The sequence below is a fragment of the Talpa europaea genome (genome assembly GCF_964194135.1).
Source record: "Talpa europaea genome assembly, chromosome: X".
NCBI lineage: Eukaryota > Metazoa > Chordata > Mammalia > Eulipotyphla > Talpidae > Talpa > Talpa europaea.
Window position 1 is genome coordinate 21,864,038 of NC_140081.1, and position 14,071 is coordinate 21,878,108.

At 38.1% G+C, this 14,071-nt stretch overlaps 1 pseudogene across 1 annotated transcript; it reads right to left on the reverse strand.

Moving 5' to 3' along the window:
* Positions 1-1,081: 1,081 nt before the first annotated feature.
* On the reverse strand, positions 1,082-1,950 carry LOC311187212 (inorganic pyrophosphatase-like; annotated as a pseudogene). Its single transcript has one exon. The product of its transcript is annotated as an inorganic pyrophosphatase-like (transcript).
* Between the last annotated feature and the right edge of the window lie 12,121 nt (positions 1,951-14,071).

The following is a 14,071-nucleotide window of genomic DNA, read 5'->3' on the forward strand; positions in this document are numbered from 1 at the left end:
GCCAACAGCACGTTAAATTGAATGCGCCTTGCAAAATAAAAAATACATACGATTTAAATTTTGTCAACATGCAAAACTAAACCAAAACAAATCTTAGAAATATGACAGCAGAACTGAAGCTACTAGAGGGGGAGGAGAGGGGTGACAACAAAGTGGGTAAGGAGTCCAGTGGTCTCTGGTAAAGGACCGTGGGTGCTTTGGTGATGGGGGTGGTGTGGTGACATACATCTGAGCGGGTGGAAACCTCTTCCCCTAAATATAAAGTGTTGTAAGCCAATGTTACCACAATAAAAATAAATAAATAAGTTTAGTCAACATGCATTACAATTGTGAAATAAAATGAACTGTATTTCGGAGTTCCAGTCTAAGATGGTAACATAGGAAGCGTGAAAAGTTGACATGAGTCATTTTTCAAATGGACTCTGGCAGTCACTGCAGAGAAACTGTATTATCTATTTGTTTGTTTGTTCTTTTTCAGCAAAGTAATTTTATTTCCTAACACATGGGAAGAATGCATCCAAAATGTACTTATCTTGCAATTTTATTCACAAATGACTTCCAAATTAAAACTGCTTTGATATGTAAGCATGTACCAAAAGTTACCTTAGTTGAAATATGCTATATGCTTTTAAGTAGAGAATATTCTGAATATATTGTATTAGATAAAGCAGAATTTGCTTTAGTTGGAATAGTTGTATAAATTTTTTTCAAAGATTCATTTATTTATACAGACAAGAACTTGGTGTAGTATAGAGGTGCAGGGGGAGCGGGGATGAGAGGATTTACCAGAGACAGAGTGGGAAGCAGAACAGGCAGATCTATTGAAATACACTCCTGAGGGGAGCAGCAAGCAAGACAGGAAAGGTCTGCTGCACCATATGGGTTAGCTCCCTGACGGGGGTATCGAATGTGCTGCAGTGGCAGCCAACAACTTGATAGCACTGTGTCTTTAACTCCTGCACCATCAGGGAGGTCCCCCAGTTCTATATATTTAAAACCCTGAAAAGCTACTACTTTTGCATCTAACACTTCCAGATGAACAGGATACAACAATATCAGCTTGTATTTCAGAGAAGTTTTCTTAGTTTTTCTGGTGATGGACCCAATTGTCCACACCAGTTGGTCCTATGCAGACAGACTTCCATGGTGGTGGTAAAGCATCCTTAATGGCTTTGGCAGCATTGGGATCACACTTGAATGGACTCTCAGAGACTGCTGTATTCATGCAACTTATTTCTTCTTCATCAGTTTTCTTGGTAACGAATGTTCTCCAAAGGTCATGAGTGCTTTCAATGTCAATTGCAAAGTCCATACGTTTAAATTCTGCATTGAAAGCAAACTGGTTCTCTGGTTTTCCATCAGCAACTTTATACCTCCTAAACCAGTTCATAGGGGCTTCCAGGTAGCCAGGTTTCAGTTGCTTGACATCAATAATATTGTTATAATAAGCTGCATCAGGATCATTCACATTAATGGCAACAACACTCCAGTAAGTTTCCTCATCATAGATAGCCAACATGCCCAAAATTGTCACCCTGATTATTTCACCTCTTGCGCATACCTCGCTTCCATTGCACACACATCAGCTGGATCACTGTCACCACAATTGCCAGTGTGTTTGTCGTTATGTCCAGGGTCTTCCCAAGTCTGAGGGATGGCCCCATAGTTCCAAATAGATCCTTTATAAGGGAACAAATTTGCAATTTAATGGAGTTTTCCTTTTTTGACACCTTGTTTAATTGGATTTAAAAGGTCCTTTTAGCAATATCCATTTGTGCATTAGACCAGCATGTACTTCAGCTATCATGTGGAACACGGAACACATCCTTATCTACATAAATTGAAATATCATGAAATGGAGGTATATATTGCCCTTTCTCATTCTTCAAGAGGACTCAGCACTCAAGGGTGAAGGGCACAGCAGTGCTACTCACTGCTGAAGCCCCCCATCGTGCTGGAGACACCGCCTTTTCCAGAGAGACACCAGCCCACATGAAGTGCTGACTTACAAGGACAGACATCTGCTACCTGTGTTTTTTCAACTGGGCCAGAAACCTTTGAACTGGGCCAAAAAGCAACTGTTGTAAGAAACCGTCAAGCAAATAATTGTTTGAGAAGTCATCAGGAGAACTGAAGTGTACAGATTTTTTTTTTTTTTTTTGCCTGAGGATAGAATCAGTAACTAATTATGTAGAGGCAAGAATAGCTTAAGTGTGTGAGTACCAAAATGAACTATTTTAAAACCACTTACCTCATCTCCCTCTCTTCTTCCTATAAAACTATTTGTTTATGTATTTATCTATTTATTGTGTTGCTCTTTGGGATGCTATTTGGGTTTTCTATCAGAATCTAATCTGTGCCCCTGAACTGTAATGCTTTGAACCTAAATAAACACACGTTGTCTTTGTAGTTGCCTCCTGAATTTTTAGGTTGACAGCAATTCCTTAAATCACTTCATTCACAGATATACAGAATCTACAGCAACACATGGAGCAATTCCCTGTGAGAGAAAACCAGAAACTAGCTGTGACTCCTACAAATTGGGTGAATGAGAAAATACCACATCAAAATGGGTAGGAAAGGAGCCTCCCCGGTGGCACAGTGGGTAGAGCCCAGTGCTGTGAAGCTGTCCACAGCCTCTGTAGCACGGGTTTGATTCCCAGCCGGCCAGGGAGATTCCCAGATGGTGCAGCAGACATCTCCTGTCTCACCTTCTGCTAACCCTCAGCAATGTCTTCAGTCCATCTGCCTGTTCTGCCCTCCACTCTGTCTCTGGTGAATCCTCCCACCCCCCACGCCTCTGGCCTATGCCTCAGTTCTTGTATAAATAAAAATAAATCTTTAAAAAAAAATGGGTAGGAAAGGCGAGACACTCACTATAAACCCCACTCCCACCATGGTGCCATACAATCAAGAGGGAATTGGCAATTGTCAGTTTCTCTTGAGGGAGCAAAGGGTAAGACAGGCCCCCCAAAACCTATCTCCGTGGTTGTACACCTGTGGTTGGGACTAAACCAAGAATAATGACTTGACCTCTGCCTTAGAAGCCATGGTGATAGGCTGCTTAATGCTTAAAGATTTCTTTTGCCTCTGAGGAGAGGGTGCTCATAACATCAAAGCTCATGAATACTCTCAAGCCATTTTAAACTGAAAACCCACAAAACAGTAAGTTTTCCAGGAAGGTCATCAATAATCCCATGACTAACTGCCTGTGGACAGTCCAGGCCTTCCCAGACCTGAGAATAAAGAAACCGTCCTCATGTCTCTCTGCCCCTCAAGTGCTTGCCTTCCTTTTTTCCCTATATAACCTTTATCCACTCATCCCTCCAAGAGATGATTTGTTTAGTATACTAACTACTGTTCTCCTGTGATGACACCACATGTTAATAAGCGGCTTCCTCTGTGGACACAACCTCATGGTTCAAAGTTTAGCTTTTGAACAGGAGTGATACTAGCTGGTTAGGTAAGTAATAGACACATAATAGTAGAGTAAACAAATAAATGGTTCTTAAAGCCTTGGAAGGTGTTGCTATGCTATCCTCCAGGGCACAAAACAGACGGTGCAGGCAAAACTGTCCATTTTTTTTGTATTTCCCTGAAGGAGGCCTATTTGCATATCTTAAAAGCTGTTGCCTGTAGGTCAAGGTTCTAATTTAGTACATATCTAGAAGCTGACTGTGATCCTCCCAGAGACCAGGGAAGCCAGAAGATAATACCTTTGCATTCTCACTTGAGCCTGCCCCAAATTGCCAATATATTCCTGGAAGGAACTTGTAAGCACAGCTGATGTCCCAGCTTTTGTGGATATACACCCAGAAGTGGGATTGCTGAATCACTACACAAAGTGAAATAAGCCAGTAACAGAAGGACAAATACTGCATGAATCCATTTGTATGAGATGTTCAAAATAGTCAAATTCATAGAAGCAGAGAGAAGAATGGTGGTTGCCAGGGGATGAAAGGAGGGGGAAAATTGGAAGTTGTAGTGTTAGGGGGAAAGATGTTTTGAGCTAATTCCATGCAGGCTTTGTGGACTCCACCCCAACTCCAGACCAAAGCCATCAGGACATTGGGAAAGACAAATCCTGTCACCACCAAAGGGAAGGTGGCAGGGACCTGAGGGTGGAGTTAAGCAGCCACGGTTGGTATGAAAAACCAAACACGTGGGCCTTGGGGGGGCTCGCTCTCTTGCTCGCCTCCTGGCTTCACGGCTCCTGGCTCGCGGCCAGCTCTCAGAGTGCCATTTGGGATTCCAGATCGGCAGATCGGGTAGGACACATTTAAAACTTTGTCTCCCACTTTTCTCCCTGAGTTGTACATTTCCTCATTTCCCCTTCCCTTGTAAATAAACCTTTTATTAACCTTTCGCGTGTGCCTGCAGGAGAGTATTGATAAGTCCTTTTAAGCGCACGGGTGAGGACCCACAGTCAGGCAACGCATTTTGTATTGGGGTTGCCCTATAACAGTTGCTTAAAGTATATAAAGTTTCAGTTCTACAAGATGAGTAAATTCTAGAGATCTGTTGTACAACATTGTGCCTACAGTTAACAATTAAGAGGATAGCTCTCATTTTAAATATTCTCACCACAATAAAAATATGAAAGTAAAAAGTCACCTGGTCAGAGAAAACTGATTGCCTAATTGATTAATAAAGTCCTTGATTCTCATTTCTTTAAGAACTTTGGTGGAAGATTATGAAGGGGGAGATCCTATACCTCTAAAACATATACAGTGTTATAAACCAATGCTCATCAATTAAAAAAAGAAAAAGAAAGACATTTGATTCAAGAAGTCAGAGCAAATCTGAAGTCTTTTTTTACTTTTGAGGTTTTTATTCATCCTGAAAGCAGCAGTGGGAAGCTTAAGTTCAAGTTCTTTTAAACAACGCATAAATCTAGGAGGAGTGGGTGGAAATGGATTTTAGACTCAACCCTGGAGGAAGAATCCAGGCAAATAATCCTAGTTTTTTCCACTGGAACCATAAAGCGATCCACACTGAGGCTAAGAGTACTGTGTAAATTTCAAAGTATCTCAATTCCTGACAGAATTAAGATGATGTGGGCTATTGGTAACCTTTCTTAACTGATTATTATTTTGTTTTATTTCTGTCACCAAAAGAAACTATTTTCTAAGATCACAAGCAACTTCTGGTATTGTGGTTAGCTGTGGTATTTCAATAGTCAATCTCAGTAGATAGCTCAAATCTAAATTATATCAGGCTGAAAACCAAACTAGGGGATATACATATATACAACTGAAACCACAGTGGTTGTGGTAGTCCTTTCCTGTTTCTGCTTATCTTGCAAGAACAGTAGAACTTGCAAGAATGAAATAATGGGATCAGAAAGACCCTAAACTAACAGAGGGGAAAAACAATTTTTCATAAGTTGACAAGTTGCATTTCAGAGTGCAGACCCAGAAGGACGTTCACTATCCTTAAGGTGACCTCTCACTGACAAGAACAAAACGCACCACAGGAAAAAGGAACTAAGTTGCCTGACTCGTGGTTCAATGACCGATATTTACAAGCAAGGGATGCTCACTGTTGTTGTAGTTTTGGATGCAAATTTAAACTATACCATGATTCATCAGATAGCAACCCATCAGCCTCCACAAACTTGCATTTTTATATACTTCCTTTGTTCCCAAACCCCATAAATAATGCCCAAAGTCCCATCCTTGGAGTGAGTGATTTTTAGCCTTGCCTCTAGTGTCCTTGCCAGGTAACCTTGCAATAAATTATCTCTTTTCTCAAAACACAGTGGTATGGCTATTGAATTCTGTATTTTCGGTCAACAGACCCATGTTTAGCAACACAAGCAGTTTTCACAATCATTTTTATATAAAAATGTGCAAAACAGAATTATATAATTTAAATCACTGTTGATAACTTCCTTGTGACACATTCAGTGGTGTATTTTTAATTTTTAATTATTTATTTATTTATTTATTTATTTATTTATTAGAGGCATGTTTTTATTTTATTTATTTATTTGTTTGTTTGTTTTGTTTATACATGCACTGGGTACAGTCAGAAGCGCGGGAGGGTGAGAGAATTCACCAGAGCCAGAGCAGGGAGCAGAGCAGGCAGAAGGACTGAAGTACACTGCTGAGGGGAGCAGCGGGCGGCAGGAGAGGTCTGTGCGCCATGTGGGACCCTCCTCTGGCGGCTGGGGAGCAGCCGGGAATCGAACCGGCGCTGCAGAGGCTGCGCACAGCTTCGCAACCCAGCGCTCAACCGCTGCGCCACCGGGGAGGCCCCAGTGGTGTATTTTTAAATATTTCTTATTTTATGATGAGGAAATTACTTCATAAGCTACTCAAGAAAAATAGTGCACTTAGTATTAACACTTATTAAATGTCTAGCAAACTTAAGGGATTTAAATGTACTGTCTGAACAGATTGCAGAAATGTAATTAAATAAAATTTGGTCTTTTGTTTTTTTTTATTTTTTTTATTTTTTTTTTTAGAGGCATGCTTTATTTATTTGTTTGCTGGTCTGTTTGCTTGTTTTGTTTATACATGCACTGGGTACAGTCAGAAGTGCGGGAGGGAGGGTGAGAGAATTCACCAGAGCCAGAGCGGGGAGCAGAGCAGGCAGAAGGACCGAAGTACACTGCTGAGGGGAGCAGCGGGCGGCAGGAGAGGTCTGCGCGCCATGTGGGACCCTCCTCCGGTGGCCAGGGAGCAGCCGGGGATCGAACCGGCGCCGCAGAGGCTGCGCGCAGCTTCGCAACCCAGCGCTCAACCGCTGCGCCACCGGGGAGGCCCCAAAATTTGGTCTTTTGAATTGGATACATATGTATTTTCATGTGAATGCCATCACAGGACATGAATGTCTAGAGGGCTATATTCATTATCAAAATGTGTTTAGTTCCACTGGAAATAGCTGTGGTACTCCAAAAGTGTAAGTGTCCTGGTGCTCCAACTCTGTCACCTTTTATTTGTGCAAATTTGAACAAATAAATTAAGATCTACAAGCCTCAGTTCCATTGTCTAGAAATGCCAAGATGCGTTCCTAATCTTTTATGGGTGATATGGGAATTCTATGTGTTTGTATGTGTAAAACAACTGCTGCAATGATAACAGAATTGACAATAACTATTAACCAAGATTATGTCTTTGAATGCATGCTGATATGGAAAATACAAGGATTTAAGACAGTATGGTATGCTTACGAGGTTCATTCAGTCACAATGGGGAGATGCAGTGGATTAAAATGAGGTCCCCAGAATGTAAAATTCCTGGAACAAGTGCAAGTTATTTTATTTGGGAAAAAAGTATTTGCATACGTAATTCACTTAAGATCTTGCAACTTGAATAAACCCAGAGGGCCTTTAATACTACGAGACTCCTCGTAAGAGAAAGGCAGAGGGACACTTGAGATAGACAGAAGAGAAAATAGAGAAGACGAGGCAATATTACCATTATTTTTAGGTTGCAATGATGGAGTTACAAGCCAAGAAATGTTTGGGGCCAGAGAGCTATTATAATGGACTAATTCACCCATAGTCTTCTGAGATAGTTTTACCTTGATTTCAGATTGGTAGCCTCCAGAAGTGTGAGGCAATACATTTCAGTTGTATATATATATATATATATATATATATATATATATATAAAGATTTATTTATGCATACAAGAGCTGGGGCACAGGCCAGAGACGTGGGGGATGAGAGGCTTCACCATAGACAGTGCAGGGAACAGAACAGGTAGACTGACTGAAATACACTGCTGAGGGGAGCAACAGAGACAGGAGAGGTCTGCTGCTCCACGTGGGTTTCTCCCTGGCCGGCCAGGGATCAAACCCATGCTGCAGAGATTGCAGATTGCTTCATAGTGCGGTGCTTAACCCCTTGCGCCACCAGGGAGGCCCTACATTTCAGTTGTTTTGAGCTACCTAGTTTGCAGTAATTTGTTATGACAGACCTAGGAAACTAATGAGACAAGGCTACACTTCCAGTGGTAATTTATCATAGTAGCCATTATAATAAGCTGTGTCCTTATTTTCTTGCTTCAAATTGTAGAATAGTCTTTCCGTTTTAAAATTTCACAAATTAAGTCATTTATCCATGCATTTAGATGGCAATTACTTGGTTCTGATTATAAGACAGATCAGTGCTACAGGAACAGATATAAATTATTATAACCATGAAAGAGCTTATAAACTAGTAAAGGGCATTTATGTGGAATAAAATTAAATGCACTGTACAAATCATACCTAAGAAATTTGTGAACTTTAAAATAGCAATAATAATTTGGAAATTAATTTTAAAACAGAGTATTTCATTAAACTGAATTACAATTACTCATATATATATATACACACACACACACATACATGTATATATGTATTTTTTCACTAATAAATTAACTGCTAAAAGAGCACCTGTCAGCAGTTTTTATTTAAATTCTTTCTTGTTCTCCAAATGGGTGCTATATGATCACTAGAGAAATTAAATGGAAATTAATTTTCATTAAGAGAATTGAAGATTTCAATCCTCCTGGCATGAATTTCATTTGGCTCTATTTTTTTTTGTTCTTATAATGTGAAATGGAGAAAAGGGGGTCAACAAGAGAAATATTAAGAATTATTTAATTTAATATTCCATGAGGTTATCATTAGGCAGGAATTATTTTAATTTTAATAAATAACAGCTGAGTACCTTAATCGAACAAATGAAGAAAACCTTGAATCTTTAATTAACCATATGAATCTCTACCAGGTTAAAAAAAGTCAACTTAGTTGTGTTATAAAAATAATTTCTAAATTTAATTATGATCTGAACATTATTTCCTCCAAGTTTAAATATGTGAAAGTAGGTAAATTATACCTTTACATTATGTTATTACATGAGGCACTGTTACAGAAAATACCTATCTGCCAAAATACTGTCACTTCAAAACCAATTTAGCAATATCAGTTTTCTAACTAACATTTTCAGGTCTAAAAAATAAATAGATCCTTTTAAAAATTATTTATTAGGCTGAGTAAGTAAATGAGAACACTTTGTTATTTATCATTTTCTGAGATGGCAAAAATATATGTAAGTTCATTCTTGGAACATCTCCCTTATGTTAATATAATTGCAAAAATGCATGAGTACCTTGAGCATGTAACATGCAAACTAAAATGTACAAAGACAATCCACAAACAAAAACAGTTTATTATGTCAAAGGTATCCAGCCCTCATTCCATTTTATGATAATGGTCCTTACATAGAAAGTGCAGCAAGTAGAAAGTCTTTAGAATTTCTGTACATACTTTATATTTAACATTTGAATATTTGGCTAATATCTGGTTCATCAATGGTACATTTATCCACTTTGATGAGTAGGCTCTTACTGTTAATTTATGTTTATAAATATTTGACCAATTTTTTCACCAGTAAAATACTAATCTTTGACCAGTAAAATAATGACTGTACATTGTGACTTCATAAATTGTCTTTCATCCTCACATGGACTTTTTTTGTTCAATGACAGAGAACATTAGTTTATAAGCTTTCCAACATTTTTTTTCCCTTGCTTGTACTTAGTAGTTTAACCAACACAATGTCTTATCATTCTGCCAAAGAATTTCTGCCTGTTGAAGAAGTTGCTTCCATTTCTCACAATCTTTTGTATAAGGAATATACCTCATATACTTAATCTACTGGAATATTAAGTACAGATTTTAAAATAAAAAATTGGAAAGATATTTGAAATTTAGAAAAATGAAGAAAATCAAAATAATCAAAAAAGACTGGTGTTTAATTTTAAACCATGAACAAACAGATGCACTGAATCTTACAAGTTATATTTTCAGTAGAAATTTAAATACCTTGTACATTTAAAAATAAATGTAAGATATCTGCATTAATTAAATAATATAATTTTATGTTTATTATTTTGCTTATAAGTGAAGAACCATTTGGGAAGTAGCTGTTTCTAGATTTAATTAAACTACCCAGCTACAATTCCAAGTAACATAGTTTAGGAAATAATGTGCTAAGATTTTTTTTTTTAGAAACAAAAGTTGAGTTCATTTTAGTAGAGATAATTCTGAAGAAAATTAAGTAACTTTAATTCATTCATATTGGATTTCTAACACATACAACTGCAACAGAATGATTTTATGTTTTTCAAATACTGGTTTCTGGGTTTATAGGGTTAGACATAGATACTATACTGAGTTTCATTCCTTCTTCTTACCAGTTAGAATTACAATTTCACCTCCATTTGGAAAAGAATTAATGTATACTTCATTTGAGGGGCATCCCTGGTGGCGCAGGTATTAAAGTCTCAACACTATCAAGATATCAACAGCCACGGTGGCACGAGTTCTACCCCCAGCTAGTTCTATCCCCATGTGCTGACCCACAAGGCGCAGCAGACCTCTCCTGTTTCGCCCGCTGCCCCCCTCAGCAGTGTATTTCAGTAGATCTGCCTGTTCTGCTCCCCGCTCAATTTCTTGTGAATCCTCTCACCCTCTGCACCTCTGGCCTACACCCCAGTTCTTCCATGCATAAAATAAATTAAAAAATAAATCTTTTTTTTTCAAAAAGATACACTTCATTTGAATGTCACGGTGCCTCTGCTCAGAGATTAGGCCATCCTTTTAAAAGTTTCTAAAAAGTACAACACGCCATGCAAATCAGGAACAACACAGAAAATGAACCTTCAGCAACACAAGATAAGGGAGTTCTAAAAACTAAAAGTTTGGTGGAAAGAGTTATCAATCAGCCAATGAATCTTTATATAGTGGATGAACTTCAATTATACTTAAAATAAGTTAATCTTTTCAGCTCACATATGAGAGGACTGACAGAAATATATATTCATATATAATATATAATGCAATATGTGTATTATATGAATATATGTATATTCATATAATCACATAAATGAACTTTTTTGGGAACATTTACTAAATGTTTTACTAGCATTTACATTTGTTCCAAATCCCTTATATGGATTATCTCATTTACTCTGCCAACAAATCAAGAAGCAGGTGCTTCTCATTTCTCCTTTAACCAAAAATGAACCAAGGCACAGACTGTGAGAGCCAACCCAGGACTGAATTGGTCTAATAGTGGAGCAGTGAGCAGAGTCTGGGTTGGTCTGGTCCAGAGCTCACATTAACAGTGTGTTGTCTCTATACAGCTTGTGCCAAGCCCAAATTCTCCACATAGTTATCAAATGAAGATGAGTAAATGAATGGATGGAAATAAATAACTTTTCCCTATGCAATACCTTAATTAGGCCCAACAGGACATTTCTCAATGTATTCCTTGCACCACTTTCATAATGCCTCATCTTCAAAACACCTGTCTGCTATATACGTGATATTTTTGCTTAAAATTAAATTTAAAATTTTATACTCAGTTTCACCTAAGAGAAACTACCCATAGTACCAAAGTTTTAATGCTAGAAATCCTTTTCTAATGTACATTAAAAGAATAACTTGTAGGGCCTCCCCGGTGGCACAGTGGTTGAGCGCTGGGTTGCAAAGCTGTACGCAGCCTCTGCAGCGCTGGTTCGATCCCCGGCTGCTCCCCGGCCACTGGAGGAGGGTCCCACATGGCGCGCAGACCTCTCCTGCCACCCGCTGCTCCCCTCAGCAGTGTGCTTCGGTCCTTCTGCCTGCTCTGCTCCCCGCTCTGGCTCTGGTGAATTCTCTCACCCTCCCGTGCTGTACTTCTGACTGTACCCAGTGCTTGTATAAATAAATAAATGAATGAATGAATGAATAAATAAATAAATCTTAAAAAAAAAAAGAATAACTTGTACGAGTGCGGTTATATATGCACCACCTAAAATAAAATCACCTCAATTGTAGGTATACCAGCACTCATCTGTCATAAACAGAATTTTCAGCCATCCTTCTTCTCAACCAATGTATCAGCCTCGATCTAAATTATGCCTTGGAGTTATACAAATCTCAATGTATATATTATAGTTCTAATATGAGTAGCAACTCATATTAGAATCGTTTTAACTGAAGTAACATTGCTTTACAACACTGTATATGATTTAGGGGTACAGATTCACACCTCTTCAGATGTCTGTTACCATAGCACCCCCACATCAAGGCACACATAATCCTTCACTACAGTCCAACACCCCCATTACACTCCAGTTATACAAGTAATAAATATAGTTTTTACTGATTTGGTGTTACTGTGTATTTTTGTTTTCCCCCAAGTATTTTGAGCACTAGTGAGAGGGTTATGGCTCACTTATAAGTATAATAAAGATTTACTAAAGTGAATCAAATCAGCAAAAGAAAGTGTTTGGTAAGGAGACAGAATGGACGAAGCTGTACCTGTTCTGTTTTCTCATTTGGCAGACAGGAACACAGAAGGCTTAAGTGCCTTGTCAAGTAACAGCATATTAGGCTCAGCATTGGATCCTGTTTCTCAGTTTCTCCCTTTCCACTACTACATACCAACTGGGAGCAGGGGCAAGCTCTGATGAATCATGGAAGCTCCTCCAAATCATGGGGTCTGCCAATAATAAGATTACCCATTTTAAATTACTTTGGCCTTTACCAATCCAAGGGATATTTGTGTATTGTAAAGTATGAAAGATATATCAGCTTTTAAAATTGTAATGTATGAAAAAAAACATAGAGTTTTAGTGACTGTGGGAATCATTTATTAAGCAGGTCACAAACTGGCAGTCAATAGGTCAGATGGATTTTCATTTTGCTGCGCCCCCCACTCCCACATCCCTCTACCTCGAAAAGGCGTAAGAGATGGTAATTTAGAAAGACATTAGATGTGGTTGGATTCCTTGGTTTACTCTTGGTAAGCAAGGCACGTTTACACTTCCTATAGACCCAGTATTTGCAACCTCCTTTAATCCCTTTACTTGTTAAATGAACTAAATTCCAGACAATTGAATTGATTTAATGATCACACAGTTTGCTTATGGCACTACCAGATTAAAACCCAAGTTCCTTTATTCCAGGGTTAGGGATCTTTCTGCTACTCCATATTTTTTAAATCTTTTAACAAAGCACTATAAATTGTTAGAAGAGCAGCTTGGAATTTGCACGGGTGGCAAAACTGCTTTTGTTATTTCATTTCTTTTCTGCCAGTTTACCACTCTGTGAATTACCTATATCGCTCTGTGATGTATGATAAATGTTATGTAACCATAATAAATTAAAATTAAATGCTGTTTCAAACATATTATGTTTCATTCATTTGTTCATTCAGCAAATATTTATTGACTGTCTACTCTGCAAGGTAGCTTGATAGACATTCAGTGTAGAGCAAATCAGCTGGACAGGCACGACCCTTGCGTTGTTTCCCCTTACATATTAGCAAGGGAAACATTAAACATAATGATTAATTTAAGCAAAATAAGTAAATACAGCAAATAAATTTTGTTAAATGAAAAACTGATGAACTTAATTATAATTGCAATTCTTTAATTATAGCAAAGGAGAAGTGAAGGCTGGCCTGAGAACATACAGCAAGGACTGCTGACATAAACTGGAGAGTGAAGAATAACCCACTGAAGAACCTACCTCCAACGAATGAATGGTAGGTAAAAAAAGGTGGGAACAAGAAAAGATAGAGCAGATATAGTTAGAACATTCATTCCTAGAAGAATTCAAAAAGAGCCCTTATGACTGCAAATTAGAAACTAAGGAGAATGGTCACAAGATTTTATGTTGGTGAGACAGACAGGACCTTTCAAGATATAAGATTAGCCATTTTAAATAATAAGATTAACCATTTTAAGTTACTTTGGCCTTTACCAATCCAAGGAATATCTGTATATTGTAATGTATAAAAAAAAAAAACTTACAGTTTTAGTGACTGCAGGAATCATTCATAGGACTTTGATGTTTGTCCCAATTGCTATGCAAAGTCATTGTATTATAAAATTTAAGGAGAAGAGTCTCATCAGAAAGCTTATTTCAAAAGAATATAATGAATATTGCATGGAAAATGAATTGGATGGAGGCAATACTGATTTGGGAGGATCGATAATGTTACTGCACAGTGCAGGGGTCTCTTGATGGTAACTAGTTCAGGTGATAGTAGCAGACATGGAGATAGGTAGATGGATTTCAG